Raw genomic sequence first — 13,171 nt, forward strand, 5'->3', positions numbered from 1 at the left:
CTTTAATGAAAAGTAACAATAAAGTAGGTTGTGTAATCAACACACCAGATCCAACCCTGTTGAACTTCACATTCAGCTGTTTTTCTAGTAACAGCATCCAACAACAGCCAGAGAATTCATTCTCTGCTAGCACCCATTACAGTACTGTTGATTAAATTGTGAAAAATTACTAGGCCTAAGTTACAGGCTCCTTTTCTTCATCTTCTGTGACATTGTTAAATTTTATTTTTATCATTAGATTTTTTTTCCTCTTAATGAATTACAACTAAAAATAAGATGTAATTCACTGTTTTAAGTATTCTACTTCTGTGGGTTTCTAATTTTGATAAGGTCTAGAACGAGTTCATTTTAGGGTTGCAATAAATCGATAGGAAACGGACTGCTATTAAGTATTAATAGTTGTATCTTCCAGAAGTGGTAACTAAATACTATATGGAGCATGTAGTATATGTAGTATAACCAGCCTTTCTGCACTGCAGTACTTTCGAGATGGCAAGCATATGTATTCTTATGTTTATAGCCACACACACTATCTTGAAATAGTGATCCTTTTGTGGTAATTTTCAACAGATCACTTAATGACACTGATTCCTTGTAAAACAACGTACACTAAGGAAATTGCAATAATTTTGTCCACTGTCTGTTGAAAGTAGGGAACACAAAAGGTTCAAAGTGTAATGAAAACAAAATTAATTACACAAGAGTTTGACTTCTAAAATTCTAGCCCAAAGATGTATCATAAACCCCATATTTGTGCAGTCCTCATAGAATCAAAGCCTAAGTCATTGGTTTTATACACCATTTAGCAATAAGCAGCATGCCAGCTCTTTGAACCTGATCCCTTCAGAAATAAAGTTTGAAGGCAAGATACATAAAAGAGAGCTGTCTAGCAGAACTATCTGTCTGAAAGAGGTAGGGAAATGCTGGTGATATGAAAAAGAGCAGTCTTCCTGGGCTGAAGTGCCTGGGGTGGCAAGAGGCTATTGGAAGAAAGTTATAAGCAAAAACAATATGTGAAGAAAAGGAGGACATAGGAAAAAATAAGCAGGAACATAACAGCGCAAAGGTAAAAGGCAGGAATATGATTCAAGGATGAATGAAGAATGTCTGATAAATAGCTTCATCCAAAACTCATTGAAGACAATGGCAAGACTTTCAGAAGTGATTTGATATGAGGCTTGTAATCTTAAATGACTGTATTTGGAATCACTGCTTGACCAGCACATCAAAAACAGAGTGCTGCTTAAAAAGTGTCTTCATAAAGCATCTTCTGAGATGAAGACACCACTGCTTCTTTGAAGATATTCATTAAAGGATGAAGCATGTGAACAGTCAGTACAAGTCCTCTGAAGTTTAACTATAATCTCCTTATTATTTCATACTCAATTTCTGAAATATCTGGTGCAAACAGGAAACAAAACTGAGGCAGATAACTTCATCAGTAAGTTACCTGGACAACTAACTTTATTCTGAGATTTCATTTGTGTGGGGGCATATTCACATACATGTCTGATTATAACAGCATCTAAGCTTTTTACTTTTGCATTTACCTGAGTAAACACTGAAATGCGGTGCAATTTCCCCCTTACATCAGCTATTTGTTACAGCTACTAACTACTGTCTTCTTACCACCCACTGAACAGTGAAATTTCAAAAGTAAATGTATATCAATTAAGGACAGTTAAGAGGTGGTATCCAGCCTTTTACAGCACTTGTAAGAGAACAAATTTTTCACCACAGTTTGCTTTTTATGGAGCAGTGATGTTTTTGTGCAAAGGAGAAGACAATGAAGCTTAATGCATAGCATGTTGAATCACAGTGAATTCTGAAGCAAATACATACAATATACACTTTTGTATATGCAGTGTCTTGAAATATTAGATACTGGATAAGGCACTCTTGTTCAAATGCATGAAATCTATCTATATTTGTATGGTAGGGTTCAACTTTTCTTCTGTTCAATAAACGGATGCATTTGTACTTACTCCTGAATTTCAATTGTAGAGTTCATTGATCTCTTTACAAAGAATGCTAAATAATAAGCTTAGTACTGTCTTAACCACTACAGTTATCCAACTTCTGGTACAAATGGCAAACAAGCAAATATGATTCAGATTTCAGGAGGTGCTTTGCCTGATCATGGACCATACAGTCAAGAACAACAAATTTATTTTCAAGGGGGATATATTCTATATCATCTCACAGTGCTTTACTCTGCAGATGAGTACAATCAAATCACCAAGCAGTTCCAGGAATAGTACCAACCTGTTATGAAGAACTGCATCAGATTCAATCCTTCAGAGTCACAGAACACATGTTCAGCTAATATATTTCATGACATAAAAGCCAGGACATTCACTTTTTAGTCTGAAAATAATTCATATTAAAAGGTACAAAAGAATGAGAATGCCCTAAAATGATTTTGGTGAAAATAAGTAAGGAGTGCAGGAAGTTCTGGGTAGGACCAAAATAAAACAAAAAGTTTTAAAGTTCTCAAATATTTCCTTGTAAAAGTACTTTTTTAAAACACTTGAAACTAAATAAAAGCTGTTGATAATGGACTTGACAATTAATGGAGTAGCAGCCTTGTTTGTGTGGATCAGACTTTGAGATTTAAAGGCACCATAACTTTTTTTTTTTTTTTAGCAACATATGACTAGAGAAAACAAGACATAAGAACAAAATCTAGTGGGAAGAAACAGAATTGACACTTTTGAAAGACAAGTTTCAGTGGACACATAGGAAAGTACCCAAGAGTCTTGCTCAGTTTCACAAAGAAAAACATTTAACACACTAAAATGATGAGGCCAGAACAAGTCACAAAACAGGAAAGGTTTATCTGAAATTAACAGATACCAAATCAGTATTTCATTATTATCCACTTAGGACACTTGAGATTCTCCTCAGCCAGCTGACTCCTACAATAGTCACCTAATAACATAGGCTAACTTTTTCCACTTCCTGCCAGAAATCGTTACTGAAGTGAAGAAAGGGGACACCTAGGGTCATGTTTAATGAAGGACTAATGGTTTTTCTAGCTAAACATTGAAAGCAAAAGTAAATATATATACATAATGAAAGCAGTGCCTATAGTCCATTCTTCTGTACTGCCTGAATGTTAATTAATACCTCTTCATTGTAAGAAATAAAACAATCAATACTTATTGTGCTGTGTGGCCATAGAGCAATCAGAGTAAATAAAATACAATTTTTTGTGTGCGTAAATTAAGAATTGCCCTCCTAGAAAAGGAACAATATTCAGAACCTGAGGAAGAAAAACGTTCAAGCCTTGTACTTGTACATCAGGTAGCTGCATGGCTCACTTCAGAAAGTCCACTGTGCAAAGAACTACTGTGACAACAAGAAGAGTATCACCCTCAAGAGTGAAAATTCTTGAAAGAAAAACTAAACATTGGTGGCATTAGTCCTGTACTGTGGTGAACACTGCAATCTCCACTGATGTTCAACAGTAATGTACTTTGAGTACAATGTCTCCCTATGCAAGCAGTTACTTTCCAAGACCAGGAATTCATCGGTTTCATCTTATACAGTCAGAAATAAAACTGGAACATCAGCTCAGTTATTTATTGTCAAGATTGAGATACATTGACACTTTATGTGCTCACATTTAACTAGTCCAAACTATTGTTCCATGGACCAAATAAAGTCCTGAAAGAAAGCAGAAAAAAATCTGAACAGGTAAATAGATTAAGGAGTCATCTGCTGTGACACTATTTCTGCACATAAACTGCAACATTCAGAATTAAAGCACAGGTCCACAGGTAGAAAACAGGAAATAAAAGCTGCTAACTTTAGAAGTCAATTTCACATTATCCAGTTTTACCAAGAAAAAATTACATTTAAAATTAATATTAATCATCTTCCAGGACACTGATGAGAATGTGAAAATTACCACATTTCCATATTTACCTTAAATTATCATCCCATTAACAGAGACATTCAGAGCCGCACTTCTGAACTTTCCAATCACAAAAATACATCCATTCCAAAGTTTACGTATTGCAACAATCCTATTGAAAGTAGATCTACATTTCTGCATGAAGTTAACCATTTTGCTTTATCTTTTCAGGACTGGGGTCAACCACATTCTTCTGTGTTTACAATTCAAGGTTTACAATGAAGGAGCATAGAACACAACTTGGAAGTGGAACAACAGAGATTCAAACTCATTAAGGTAACATTAAATAGAACAATCATTAAAATTCTCTGTCAATCATTTAAATATTCAATCATCTTATTAGGATAAGGTACTATTGGCATCACTTAATAGAAGCAATTCCAAGCAGCAACTGTTTCCCAAAATCTCAAAGATAACTACTTATATCAGTTAAGTTACATGATTTATGGATACCACAGAAGTAAATGCTATAACTAAAGATAACAAATCAAAATGTAACCATCAAAAAAAAGGCACAAAAAAACCCACAAACTCTTGCAAATCCCAATTCCTTAATACATAAGGAATGATTCAATGGCCCTTTAAATAATGAAAAAGCTATCATCACTTTCAAGGTTATTACTGCTAAAACTGAAAGGGCCTGTAATTCTCCTCCTACTTTCAACTGAAAGTTAAGTTTCAGCTAAAATCTAAGCTAAAATAAGTCTTCATCTGGAAGGGAAGACTTGATATATGTTGAGATTCCTTAATAGCTTTCCTGTACGTTTTCTTTAAAACTGTTGTCATTGTTATCTTCCATGTTTTGCAGCTTGAATTCATTCTGAAAATGTAGCACCACTATGGGCACACATTATGTGGTTATTTATGGCAGTGACATTCACAGAGATTTGAATACTGAAGAAGCGATACCAGTGTTTGAAAGCCTAGCTGAGAACGAAATGATTACTTTAAAAAATTTTGTTGGAAACTGAAGAAGTCACAAGCAACATAAGACTTCCCTGTTGAAGAGACTGATAGCTATTGACAGCTACAAAACATTAATTATCATGTTTATTAATATTTAAGTCCTTTAATTCAACTTTCAAAACATACCTCTGGGACTTAAAACAATAATGAAATACAATTATTAATCTTATATCTCCCGTAAATTAATCTCAGATCTTCTGGGTTGCCAAAGTTCAGACAGCAAATTCCTCATCCTATTTGTCCATAGAAATAGCTTCAGAGATTTAACTGTACTACTAATTATTACAGTCGTGTTCACACTCTTGTACATTTACCCAGTTGTCCATCAAAACAAGCTTCCAAAAATGCTCTTATCACCACAATAGAATAGCTTTTGAACAACACATCTGATGTTTAGCACTAATGCTTTGCACCATAGCGCAAGACACAGATTATGGAATACTGACAAGGACACATTTTCAACCATTGTTTTTAATTGGTAACTACTATTTTGCTAATCAGTAGAAAGAAAGCAAAACTTTTAGAATATTTAGAATTCAAATATTTAGAATTTAGAACATTCACAAGCTTGATTTGTGCAGATAAATATATGAAATCATTACCAGAGACAAATAGCTACAAAGGTAAGCTTCCTGTTCTGCAAAGCAGTGAACTCCTCTACCTCTTCCTCCCACCCCCCAAAAAAAGTGCCTTTTGTTCCTCCATTTGAAATAAGCACAAAGCTCTGTTTTTCCAAAAGCATAATCTTAAAAAAAAAAAAAAAAGTTTAACTATGAGGAGTATCTCTTTCAACACATGTCCCTATAAGGGTGTTTAAGTCACAGTAACAGTATATTTTTCATTCTGAATGCTGGACAGGATTCAGCTCTTCAGGGAAAATCATATAAATTAAGATAATACCTTACAGTGCCATCTACTGCTAAAATTTTTAGCTACTAATTATTCTAATTTATATGCAATCGGCAATGCTTTAGTACAAAAACCCTTAGGAAACATAATTCAAAAGTGAAGAAAGATGGTATAGCATGGCTAATTATATGATATAACACAAATTATTGCCAAATCAATAGCTACATGGATTAGAAAAAATTAATCCAAGAAGGTAATTATCAAACTTGGATAAAGTACGAACAGTTTAATCTTCTCTTCCCACCCCCTCCTGCCTCCCCCTTTCCCCTTCTCTCCCTCCCTTTCTTATTTTCTCTTCCTGCAGTTTAATTTTGAGGAATCACTTTTAGGCCTTACTGCATGTATGTGCATACTAAAAGGCAATCTTTGGAACAACAAGTCTTTTTGCAACAACAATGCTTAAGGTGAAATATAACAATGGCCCTGCGAGTATATTTTATCATTATAATATGAACAATTTCACAAATAAGGATCTAAACACCTGTAATGAACAAGAAGTCTTGGGACAGTTGTTAGGTTTGTACTATGAAGCCCAGTATCTGGAGGGCAGGAAGGACGAGCATGTGTAACCCTCAGTAGAACCATTTTAGTTCCAAATGCATACCACAATTAATGATATTTTTTAAGAAATTGTTCATCTCAAAACACAACTAAGACAAGTGTCCAGAGACAGAGAAATTGTGCAACTCTCAAGGGCAGAACTGGACATTCTGTAGATGACACCACTCCTAACAAAAAACCAGAACAGGAGATGAAGGTAACAAAGGACAACGAAGCAACAAAGAAACCACCTTTCAAAGCTGCTACAAAAAAATTGCTAATTTTGATATTTGTTAAAATTATAATCCAGTAAATTCTAATGTCTCCACTTGTACAAGGCATGTCTCTAGCACTGTTACAAGACTTGATGCGTGTTCTGATGGCATACAAAGTCTCCAACACAAGATTTTGTTCACATCTGTACATCATTTAGATACGTGTTTTAAATTTGACTATTTAGAAAGATATGCAACTTACAGATGCATTTCTGGATTCTTCTGCTGGCAGTGTTACATGTAGTGTCTTCTGAGCATCTTCATCTGTATTTCTGTATAAGATTCTGAAATAAGAGGGTTTTCTGTAACTACATAGCAGGGAATTTGCAGGCATAATGTTCTGGGTATTCATCAAGACACATAACAAAAAGAGCTTCTCATACATACTTTAAGAAAAGTGGTTAGCTAAAGTGAAGAGATACCTCAACATGAAGAAATACCTCTTTTTTCCAACATCAAAGCATACTTTTCAAATTGATGAAACTAAAATTTGTGTCATGTTTATACACCTACATCCACTGGAAGTTAGGGTTTGACAAATTCAGCTACAAAACTTGAACTAATCTGTATTCAAAGCATATTAATTTTCATACGCAATCAGCTGCCAGGCACTTGATCTGAGACTCATCTTTCTTCCCCATGAGTACATTTTATTACTTCACTTAAAGGTTACAAAGATAATTTCCAAAATATATTGATTTGCTATTCACCTAGTCTTCCTCAGCTGCAGGAACTGTTTTGCCCCTGGAGCTGACAATCTGAACATTAAACACCTGATAACACCAGCATCATTTTTTCTGGCATGTTTTAGCACTGCTATTCCTAGCTATTTATGAATTTCATTATTGCAAAAATGCAAATTATTAAATGAACGATTACCATGTCAGATTGCAACTCTTGGCACACATATATTTAATTTACATGTTTCTTTTTATAGTTTTATCATTTTATTTATGAATATATCCAGCACTGTGGCATAAAATATAAAACAAAGTGAAAAGAGGCTATGATTGCTTTTTCAATAAAAAGGGAGATAATTTTACAGTGTTATTAGGGTTACAGAATGACAATTGATCTATCATAGGCCAGTCTTGATAGTTTTGTGTTTTTTTTTTTGTTTGTTTGTTTTTTGGTAAAGTTTTACACATTTAATGCTCTGATGATTCATGCACCAGATTGTCCATATTGTTAGCACTAACGATTGTTTTGGGCGCAATGATCACTTGCTAAATATAACCTCTCATTGAACAGAAATGTTCATACTAATATTCGGCAACTGGATAGTTGCAGAACTGGATTGTGACTGCAGTTTTTCCAGTTGACCCCTTAGGACTGAATAGCACTGAATTTCATATTTTGTGACACAGTTCCCAAGTATATCATCCTTAACAGAACAATCCCAGTGAAGATTTTGCGCATCTCCCAGAGTACATCCAATAAGTGTACACATCCTTGCTAGTTCAAATATTCATCACATCAGCTCAGTGTTTGCCCAGGAAGCCTTATAACGCTTCCCTACTGCCAACAAGAAAAAAAAAAAAAACTTGGAATTTTAATGTAGCTTTACTAAGTGGAAAGCACTTATTTGCCAAAAGTAATTTTATTCTTATGAAAGAAAATAATTTTGATAACACTCAGCTGAGAAGCATTTCTGATATCAAGAAGTGGTCATCAAAACCAGAGAAGCAGCAGCCCTGCAATAACTGCAAAGCTATTGATCAAAAAGCCCACTTAAACAGGAGAGCAACATTCAGATTCCAGCCCTGCATTCACCAGGTAGGTTTCTTTCCAGGAGCCAATGGATGCCTTGGGAATGGTCCCTCAATCTCTTCAACTGGACTGATTTGATTTTATATGAATAAATATTAACTGCAGCAGCAGCAGCTCTCCATAGCCCACATGAGTACTATAACCACTGAGCTATAAAATCAGGGCTTCTCTCTTGCTCTCCAGCAAAATAAATATTTAACTATTTAAGCAGTGAAAGAGTTTGAATGAAAAAAATCAAGAAAGATAAGAAAGTAACTATCTCAGTATCCCAATAATTAGGTCTCTCAAATGGACTGTGCAGTCCCTGCTGGAAAACCCTGGTTTCTCTCTGCCCATGGAAGATTTCTGCTCTGATACAGACCAGTACAGCATTTGAGTCCCAGACATGTTATTAAAAACACTTACTACCCAACTGAGTAAGCAGCAACTTGTATGTTCACCACAATTTCAGAGATGAGAAACAGAACAGCTGTACTGTACTTGATACCCCATACGGAGTGATATTACTCATTTTCTCAGTGCTCCCAACACACATTTATACCTGGAAGGTTTGGTAGATTATTTTACTGTGGCCTCCAGAAACAGGCTCTGGTATCTTTGCTGCCTCTCACAGGATATAACCAAGATCAATCAGCACCTAACCATTGAGGCCTGCAGCTTCCTCTGTTGGAGCAGCTGAATCAATCTCCCAAGTAACACCTAAACTCTAGTTATAGTATCTCAGCATTCCTGCTAACCTGTATTCAGACATGGTCTTCAGCTCCTACACACACACACACACTTAACTACAACAATAGTTTACTCCCCAAAACAGCTACAGTTAAATTTCCCTCTGATGAATCATACTATTGGAAACTAGCTTTCAGAAATAATTGTTGCTTTTTTTTTTTCTTGCACTGATGAAATATATATTTATGTATTTTATATATAAAATTGTGGTGTTGGAATATCAGTTTCTTTTAATCAGATTTTCAGGATAGAATTAAGAACTACCAGGCTTTAAACAGAGAATTATGTAGCACTCCATTGCAAAGCCATGTGTACAGAATGACACCATCATTTATGCTGTCTTTTGTATGACAGAGGTTTCTTCATTTAGATATGCTGCATGAAAAATAGATCTTCTGCTCCTAGTAAAATTAAATGTTACTGATGCAGGCATTTTTCCTGAAGTCTATTTTTGATAGACGTCTGTTGCATTGGATCACTTTTTCTAATCAAGCTTTGCATAACTAAATGGTGACAGTAGAAGGAATATAGATAAATATTTTTAGCTGAGACTAGACTGAGTGATTTCTGCCCCCATAATCAAGTTAACCTTGTACAGCTGCTTTAGTTCTTTAAAAACACAGCTTGCCTGATCTATATTACTACTTATATGTGAATAAACCTGTTTACCAGATCTGTTTTATTATTTCATGGCAACTACCACATGACAATACACACTGACTGCGTGTAATTCATATGAAAATAAAATTGACATTTAACTCTGGAGAAGTCTATAGAGTTCATTGACGTATTCTTAAAGACAGCTACTGAGTTCTTGTAGGCTGCACTCTGTTTTTAACAACTGGTCAAACCATATCTAAATTTGAGGGTTTGCAAGGCAGAAGAATTTGTTTTATACAATAAGGAATACTACTGCTATACTAACAATCTCACATAAATAGAAAGATCAAGACAGAAGAGCCAGCAGAGTTAAATAAGTTTTCTGTTTGTTTTTAAATGAACAGATTGTTATTGCTCTGAACCACTCATCTCTAGTTGAACTAGCACTGGTGAGATACACATGTAGACCCACTAATTGTCCACATAGGAACAGCAGAACTGGAACAAAATTTAGAGTTATATTTGCTTACTAATACAATTAGAAGAAGGAACAAGACAAGTAAGAGTGAAAACTGTCCATTATAGCTGCAAAAAGTTCAGTTGGCTCACATGGTTTACAAAATTTAGCTTCTGTACACAGAAGTAAACAGTAATACGCCTAGCAGCTACCCATAACTTCCCAACCTGAATACAAAGCATTCCGGTATGCTTTGAGGCCCAAGCAGAAGCCTTGAATGGTGCAAAACGCAAAATTCTGCAGCCACTAAATTGCTTTAAGCATCTCCCCCCAACTACATTACTAAATTATACATCTTTACACGTGGTAATGAACGACAGACTATTTATTAAAAAGCAAAGCAGCCAAATTCACTTAAAAAGAGGAGAAAGGGGGGGAACAGATGCCTTTATGAGCAGGCTGCAAACTAAACTATTTCCAGAGACCTCATGCATTTGCTGTAACAAACAAACAATTCTCAAGACTGCTGGGTAATGTATTTTTAGAGATGCAACAAAATCAGATACCACCTAATGTGCCTTGTGAAGGAAGATCTTTAGAACTGAAACCAAAACCTTTAAGATCTGCAAGTGTTCTCATTCCTTGTTCTGTCCCTACCCTCCAGCAATAAAATTCCTCATTCTTGTTGAGTTACCACAGAAAATGTGTGTTGTTCCACTCCAACAAGACTTGCAGAATCCAGCCCCTCACTACAGAATAAAACAAAACGGGCCACAAATCTGCTCCAATATTCAGCAATTCATTTGTCTCATCACTACTCATGCATGCAAGAAAGTAGTAAAGAAGTGAAATAAAAATGTAAGCACTAGAGAACAATAGTCTAAACAGCTTTAGCTTTATACAACTACCAATTATAATGCAGACAACCAATGCATTTCACTGTTAGAGAAACCTGTTTAAAGGCATTGTATGGCTTGAAAGACAGGAGATGACAAAGAGGCAGGAGACACTACAAAGCAAGTGTTTTCCTCATGACAATAGCACCAGTTCCATCTGGAAAACACAACACTAGGAGTTCACCCATATGATAATCTGTACTTCAAAGGGCAACAAGCCTTATATCAACAACTGGAGCTTATTTAGGTACAGAGATTATGCATAATTTCTGCTACTACCATTTATCAGTAACTCAATTTTTTGAGGTTTGGGGTAAGGATCTAAAAGATCCCCTCCCCCCCCCCCCCCCCACACACACACTGGGTAACCACTGTTTTTCTTCAGCTTCACTTCTGTACAAACATACTATTTTTTTCCTTATTACTTTATTTCCCCACTCCACTGGAAATATGAATTTTCAAAATGAAGACTATCTTCAGAGGAAAATAGAAAAGTTAACAAGTTTTAAGTTTAATTAATGCTTTTTATTTCTCTCCTTTTCATGAAGTTACTAGGCTAGAAGGAATAAGTAATTCCATACCTTGTTTTTGAAAAGTATTTTTAAAACATTATTTTAAAAAGACCTTGAATTTAACTGAATGAGTTAGCAGCTGGTACAGCCTTATCCACATACCCCACAACAACTGTTGGCTCTTAATTTTTATTTTTAAATATGGAAGCAGCCTTATGCTGATACAGCTGTCCTTTTCATTTCTGAATGACAGAGGCAAACTTTGGTCACGGAAGGCAAATTGTACAGATACATGAACCAACAGTAACCACCTGGAGTAAGAAGAAGTTAAGGATGTGATTTATTCCATTACAATGAGTAATCCTAGGAAACCTCTCCTGGAATTGATTACAAGGCAAAGTTACCTGCTGATCCTGCATGAAGGATATGCCCATTCTATTTTATTGATTAGATAAATAATTCCCTGCTGTTTTCTCTTGTTGTTTTGTAATTTTGCAGAGTAGACATCAGTCTGCACTGTAAACACATTCATTGGGAGAGCATATAAAAATACTGAGAAGGAGAAAGGTTGAACATCTGAGAGAGCTCAGTCTCTCCCTGTATCAATAAGAAACCCTGACAAAAGTTAACTCATATTTATTGCTCCTTAACACATTGCTCTTAACTCCAAAGCAAATAGCTTATAAACAAGTTTTTTTTTTTTTTTTTGTATTTGTTAAAAATAATAGAAAAAAATCAAGTATATACTTATGCACAAGATTGCTCCCCACCACCATTCACATTAAACTTAGAATTTGGAGTGAAGTCAAAAGGTGTCAGCCTAAATGATTCACAAAGCCTCTGAAGAGATTTTACTAAGGAAGGAAAGAGCTATAAAGCAAAGACATACTTCATACAAAAAAGTACAGGGATGGTGAGATCAAGCTTATTACTTGATAGTTATTACTTAAGTATCCTATTGATCCTGAGTTGTTATGGGTGAAGGATTGATTGGTCAAGAATGTTATTTCAGAATTCTCTCTACATCACTTTAAAAGAAATACTCTATTGCTAATTGTTCTAATATCTTTCTTTTCCTTAGGTTCAAAAACATGAAAAATCACCAAGTCATCTTAAGAACATATCCAAAAGCGTTCAAATTGCTTTATCTGAAAGCATGAGGAAGATTAATACTTGAAGTTCAGCAAAACATTTTCCCATGAAAGAGACATGATTCAGATTTTATACAGATACACAAGTGCTGTATGTCTAAAAAAGTAACATGCTACTTACTTTTCCATCCTCGCAGGTAATTTTATTTTTAAAAGAAAACTGGTCTGGAAGCTAAATTTTGCTGCATGCTTTTAAACACACCAAATCCTAGACATAAGTAACATCTTGAAATTCAGCAAGATGAAGCTTCCGTAATCTAAAATGTCAGGAACCAGAAGACACCATTTAGCCACTCTATATGAAAACTTCAGTGATTTCTGAGAGCTTTATGTAATTATTTAAAAACTTCACATTGTGAAAAAGTGTATCACTGAGTTTTTGAAAGATCAACAATAAGCTTGGGGAAATAATACCATCCCAGTACATGCTAAACTCAGTATTAAGAA

General features: G+C 35.0%; 1 protein-coding gene across 13 annotated transcripts in view; it reads right to left on the reverse strand.

Annotated features, from left to right (window-relative positions):
* Positions 1-13,171, reverse strand: part of SLITRK4 (SLIT and NTRK like family member 4) — a 268,817-nt gene that overhangs the window by 211,019 nt on the left and 44,627 nt on the right. For all 13 annotated transcript variants that reach the window (XR_014697696.1, XR_014697697.1, XM_084535149.1 and 10 more), the window contains one exon: positions 6,812-6,893. The gene's annotated coding sequence lies outside the window, so the exon portion shown is untranslated. Of the gene's footprint in view, positions 1-6,811; positions 6,894-13,171 lie in introns of those variants that run through there.

This window comes from Aythya ferina, assembly GCF_964211825.1.
Source record: "Aythya ferina genome assembly, chromosome: 13".
NCBI lineage: Eukaryota > Metazoa > Chordata > Aves > Anseriformes > Anatidae > Aythya > Aythya ferina.